The following is a 5,945-nucleotide window of genomic DNA, read 5'->3' on the forward strand; positions in this document are numbered from 1 at the left end:
GCCATCGCCGCGCGCCGTCCCTGCCCCACCGCGCTGCTCCTGCCCCGACGCCGTTGCCGCGCCACTGCTCGCCCCGACGCTGCCCACCGCGCGCTCCTCCCTCTGTGAGCACCGTGCCTCTGCGGCCCCGCCGCCGCCGTGCTATTTTTTTAGTTATACATGCTATTTTTTATATGTTTTTAGATTCATATATGTATGTATGTATTTTTTATGTTTGTTCATATATGTATGTATGTATTTTTTCAATTGTAATGATGTTTTAAAGTATACATATATGCAAAAGTTAGATTTTTAGAAAAGTTTTATCTATATATGTTCTCTGATTTAGTACATTTTAGGTTAGTTTAATTTTTAGAAAAATTTTATATATCTAGCTAGGAAAGGAAGAAGAAAAAGAATGAGAGGAAAAAAGAAAAATAAGAAGAGGAAGAAAGGAGAAGAAGAGGGGAGGAAGAAGAGGAGAAATAAATAAGAAGAAGAAAAAAGAAGAAAATGAAGAGGAGAAGAAGAAAGGAATAAAGGAGAAGAAGAAAAAATAGAAAATTTTCTATTTTTTTCTTGTTCTCCTCTATTCCTTTCTTCTTCTCCTCTTTTTTTTCTTTGATCTTCTCCTGATCTATTCCTTTCTTCTTCTCCTCTTTTTTAGGTGATATTAATTATTGTAGAATATCCAAATGTTTGTATATTCATATGAACAATGCGTTAGGCAAAACCTTTGTTTTTTTTCGAAATTTTCTATTTGAACATTTTTTTAAAACAAGCAATACTAAAAGAATGAGAGGAAAAAGGAAAATAAGAAGAGGAAGAAAGGAGAAGAAGAGGAGAGGAAGAAGAGGAGAAATAAATAAGAAGAGGAAAAAGAAGAAAAAGAAGAGGAGAAGAAGAAAGGAATAGAGGATAAGAAGAAAAAATAGAAATTTTCTATTTTTCTTCTTCTCATCTATTCCTTTCTTCTTCTCCTCTTTTATTTCTTCTTCTTCCTTCTTCCTTCTTCCTCTTTTCTTCCTTTTCCTTATTTTCCTTTCTCGAGGGAGAAGAAGAAAAAGAAGAGTAGTAGAAGAAGAATGGAATAGAGGAGAAAGAAGAAACTTCAACACGAGGGGGGTACCAATACCCCCTCCCCGATAAGATTATTTTCCCATGTATATGTATGTCGCATCGTTGTCGATATAACCCCCTCGAGATAACTTCGACATGAGGGGCGGTCGATATATATACCCCCTCTCGACTGTGATAACTTATACAACGGCAGCACCCCCCTGGGCCCTCTCGCTCGACCAAAACTCTCGAGGACACCCAAACCCTAGAGAGAAAACGATGTTGGTCTCCTACCCCCTCCCGCCGTGCCCCTACCTGACAAATTAACTCTCTCGAGGCCACCCAAATTTACCAAGTTAAAAGAGCGTTGTCGTCGAGGCCACCCCAAACCCTTGAAGCGTTGTGTCGAGGCGACCCCAAACCCTAGAGAAGCAGCGTCGAGGCCACTAACATGATTCCTTATTGTGATTAGCTAGCTAGTTCTACGTTTGCCACTAATATATATATATATAATATATATATATATATATATATATATATATATATATATATATCCATCTGTACCATGTTTGAATAATAATTGACATGTTGTAAATATTTGCAGAAACTATGGAGCACTCCCGAGACGAAGAAACAAAAGTGATGTTGGGGGACATAATCGCACAAGGAAGTGATGAAGTTGCGTCATTTCTCAACGACACCGATGGTCAGGAAGGACTGGGTGAAGAAGAGGGCTATGTTCATGATGGCTTCGGCCCATTAATGCCGGTACAAGAATAGGACTATGTTCATGATGGTTCCGGTGACACAATGGAGGTACAAGAAGGAGACCATGCTGACTGCTCCGGTGACCGAACCGAGTCCGACCAGGTATATATATGTTAGTTAAGCCCGTGCTGACTAGTTAATTGATGCATCCATTGTTTTGGTATATGTACACATATTAATTACTCTCGTCTTTCTTCCTTATAATTTCTAGCCCTCCGGATCGAGCACAACTTCGGTAAGGAGACGAGGCCCGAAGAAAAAGTTGAGCTCGGATGAAAAGTTTGAGATCATAGAAATCGCGCCCGACGGCGAACCGATTGAACCCATCCGGACAAGGAAGGCATTTTCTGCTCAGTGCGGGGTTCTTGTTAGGGACAAGATCCCGATCAGCATCCATCAATGGTATAAGCCTAAGGAGGAAGACCCTGAGGTGTCTTATGTCAATGATATGCAGAAAGAAGATATTTGGACTCAGCTGAAGGCAAATTTCACCCTACCGCCAGAGGAGGATCCGGAGAAGCCAGCTAAAGAGCAATTAATCAAGTCTTGTGCTCTTAAGAAGATGGCAACCCTAATGAGGAGGTGGAGGAAAGGGCTGAACCAGTTTGTCGACAAAAAAAAGACACCAGAATACATCGGCAAATATGAGAAGATCAAAGATCACTGACCCGCATTTGTGGCCCACAAGACATCGGAAAAGAGTAAGAAGATGTCGGCGACAAACAAGCAAAATGCTGCGAAGAAGAAGGTTCACCATCGCACGGGGTCAGGTGGCTACCTCAAAGCCCGACCTAAGTGGTCCAAGGCTGAGCATGATCTGCTTGAGAAAGGGATCGAACCAGAGACAATGTACTGGCTAGACCGTTGCCGGACTTGGTTCTTCGGGGCTGGCGGAACCTTGGACCCTGTAACAAGGAAGTGCCATTGGACAGACGAGCAACTACAAATACTAGTCAAGAACCTTCGACACTATAATGATGTAGTGCAGCGAGGGACGTTCCTTCCAAACAGGGAGAAGGACAAGCTCACAATGGCCCTTGGGAATCCTGAGCACCCTGGACGGACACGAGGCACGCCAGGCTCCATTCCGTGGAAGGTTGGTTTTCCAGACGCAGGGGGTTACAAAACCCACGAGAGGAGGAAGAAACTAGAGCAGGGCCAACTGGAGGCGCTGCACAAAATGGTAATGGGGCTAGAGGAATGAGAAGAGGAACGAGAAGTAGCAGATCGCATCGAACGACCTGCCGAAGCTTCCCCCGAAGCTACCCCGCCATCTCAGCGGAGAAGCAGCGTGGCTTCCACTGAGTTGCTTCAGCCGGAGCATGTCTTGACGGCTCCTGCCAGCTATCCCGTGGATGATATCACGGAGTCTCAAAATTGCCACATTATGGCGCGATGGATGAATTTGAAGGTCAAGGCGGCTGTTGGCCAAGTTTATCCTAGTGGACCCGGCACAACTTATCACTCCCAGCCGATTCCAGAAGGATATGCTAAGGTGATGGTGGATGAAATAACAGAGGGATTTGAGGACCTCCTGCTTGACCACCCTACCAGTGAAGGGGAGACTAGGCTGGGTTCTGCTCTGAAGACTCCATGCCTATGGTGGAAGGAGCTCATCAACCTTCTGAACTGGACGCCTCCGCCTCCTCCTCCTCCTCCGGCGAGTCAGGGAACTCCGCCTCCTCCACCGCCTCCTCCTCCAGCGAGTGACAATCAGGGCATGTGTGGCGACACTCCGCCTCCTTCTCCGGCACGTGGCGGCACTCCGCCTCCTTCTCCGCCTGCGCCGGCGCTCCCGAGTAGCTAGCAGCCTCCTCCTTCTCCGCCTCACCAGCAAGGGCGGAAGAGACCTGCCGCCGCCCCGGCTGCTCCGGCACGTCGTATTCCGTCTCCTCCACGTCGTAAGGAAGCACGAAAGAAGACAGACGCCGCAGCCGCTCCGTCTACTCCGGTGTCTAGCAGCACAACCAGAGGCGGGAGGCAATACAGATACGGTCCACCTCTAAAGCCTCTAGAGAAGTTACCGTACAAGAGGACCGAGGAGGAAAACGATATGATCGTGCGGACCCACGCGATGGAGTTCTTTGAAGGGGTGAAAGCAAAGAGACATCCACCTCCAGAGGAGAAGGTAGATCCGGTAAAAGCAAAGCGCACTCTCGATGCCCTGAGGAAACCGGCAAAGTCTCCGCCGAGAACCAACTATGAGCGCATTACTGAACAGACATATCTCCAAGCGGAGCGGTCGGGAAGTACTGTCAGACATCAAAGAGCAAGAGAACGAGCAGCTGCAAAAAAATTGACCAACTCGGCGAACAAGCAAACCAATCGTGCCCCCGCTCAATGTGTCTAGCGGCAACATCGTAGCTAATGTTTCGGGGATGGTGGCCGGTTATGGAAATCTACAAGATTACCTGCCTGGCGATGCACTTCCTGATTTCATGGAGGTGGAAGAACACAGATACGAGTACGGGAAGCCTCTCGTCAAAGATGAAAAATCTCTAACAACGATGATGCGAAGATTGCATACTTGGTACATGAAAACCTGCAGAGAGTCTGGGGGGAGGAATACTTTGTATCTGAGAATTAAAGAGGAGCACGACCTCATTGGAAATGATCTGTTGCCTGTTCCATTTGACCAGTTCTTCGAGTTCTTCAATCAAAAGGCCCTCGATAAATTAACGGTCTTATGCTACCGCCTGTAAGTACTATTTCTGTCATTAAGTCTCTATATATAGCTCGGCTCTTTCATTGCATGTATTTATAATTAATTATCCTCAATATATTATGCAGATTGAAGATCGTCAAGTGCAAAAAACAAGAAATTTATGATATTGGGTTCATTAACACAAATATCATCGATAAATTTCTGGTTGAAAAGGACGTCAAAGAGGCCGAGGACAACTTGCTACAATCGTTGATCAAAAATCAAAACAAAGATACCATACTCTTTCCTTACAACGGCAAGTGAGTGTTACTGTCGTTTGCATATTCGGTTTCCCTTATTACTCGAGCGAGGTTATAGTAATGTAATTGATGAGTTATGCATGCGTGCGCAGGTACCACTATATTCTTCTACAAATTAAGCTGAGCGTGCACTAGTAACCATCTTAGACTCGAGACGGAAAGATCCCAAAACCTATGCGGACATGACTGAAATGCTCAGCAAGTTCAATCGATCATTATCGCACCATATCGGCAACTTTTTGTTCATTTCCTGATATCTCAAGTAATAATAATTAGTTTCTTTGTCTTGTAGGGTTTGGAAATAGTTCACCGTAGAAGCTCCGGGACTGCCAAAGGAGCTGCGATATACATACCCGAAAGTAAGTACTACTGGCTAGCTAGTTGCGCGCATCTCCCGTTGATTCTATAGCTATACTTTCATCAATGCCATTTATAATGCTTCATTATATGTTTGATTGACCTCTATTTCTCGTAAAGTGCTTGTGGCAGGAACAAGGGAATGATTTCTGTGGATACTACGTGTGCGAGTTCATCCACACCGCGACTTTGAAAAACAAGCGGGGCTACTCTCAAAGACAATATGAAGTGCGTAAGCAATAATATTCACAATTTCATTTTGTTACACCATCATTTCTGTTGAGTTTCATTCATATATATATATATATATATATATATATATATATATATATATATATTAATTAACCCCCTTCTTCAAATTAGACGTGGCAGATGCGGAATGAACTCCTAGAACCAGATCGCATGATAGCAATTCAAGAGGAATTGGCGGGATTTTTTCTTGACCACGTCATCAACAAAGCCGGAGAATACCATGTGGAAGTTGATTTCAAATGCTAGGGGACTGTAATTGAGAGATCTTACATATTGTGCATGTATGTAGCTAGTAGTGTCGGATGTACATGATACGAAAACTTGTTGTTCGACCAATCTCTCAGAGAAGGAGAGGTCGATCGATCATTTATCTCGGTATGCATGATGAACTTCTGTACTACTCAATGGTTCCCTTCATTTTCTTACTAGCTAGCGTGTCGAGAGCTATATGTATATAGTACCTAGCGTCAACCAAGCACGGACATAAGAGAGGACACTTCTCTCTATTAATTAGCTAGCTAACACAATATATGAAACACCTAAATTAACCCCCAAAAGCCCCAACC

Source organism: Triticum aestivum, chromosome 2B (assembly GCF_018294505.1).
Source record: "Triticum aestivum cultivar Chinese Spring chromosome 2B, IWGSC CS RefSeq v2.1, whole genome shotgun sequence".
NCBI lineage: Eukaryota > Viridiplantae > Streptophyta > Magnoliopsida > Poales > Poaceae > Triticum > Triticum aestivum.